General features: G+C 68.4%; 1 protein-coding gene across 1 annotated transcript in view; it reads right to left on the bottom strand.

The window, feature by feature from the left end:
- The window catches only part of SLC35D3 (solute carrier family 35, member D3), a gene marked incomplete at its 5' end in the record, with an annotated part of 3,019 nt that overhangs the window by 1,856 nt on the left and 691 nt on the right, over positions 1 to 472 (bottom strand).

Raw genomic sequence — 472 nt, 5'->3', positions numbered from 1 at the left:
TCAGGTCGCCGGCGCCTGGGGCGCAGGAAGAGGGCCGCAGAGCCGGGAAAGAGAAAGAGAAGACACCGGGTTGGCGCGGGTGGCTCTCCACGGGGGAGACGCGTCGTCGGGTTGGAAAGTAGACGGGTGCCTGCCCCACCTCTGCCCCTGGGTGTGAAATGGTCAGTGCCCAATGCGAGGCGGGAGGAGAGGCGCCGTCCCTGCCGCGTCCCCAGGGCATTCTGTCTATCTCTGTCCCCGACAGAGGCCCCGGAGAGCGCAGGTGCCCTCGGGGAGGCGGTGGCTCTCAGAGCCGACGCGGAGGGGGCCAGGTGTTTGGTATCCTTGCCCCTCCGTGGGTGCCAGAGGGAAAAGGGATCCCCAACTAGTAGCTTCTAACTCCGGCGGGCTGGGCGCGGGGCGAAGAACCGCCCTCTCGCCCCCAGAGCTTTCCCGCTCCCACCGGCTCGCGTCTCATCCAGTCGGCCAGACC

The sequence above is a fragment of the Myotis brandtii genome, unplaced genomic scaffold (assembly GCF_000412655.1).
Source record: "Myotis brandtii unplaced genomic scaffold, ASM41265v1 scaffold123, whole genome shotgun sequence".
NCBI classification, from domain to species: Eukaryota; Metazoa; Chordata; class Mammalia; order Chiroptera; family Vespertilionidae; genus Myotis; species Myotis brandtii.
This window is presented reverse-complemented; position numbering and strand designations above follow the sequence as displayed.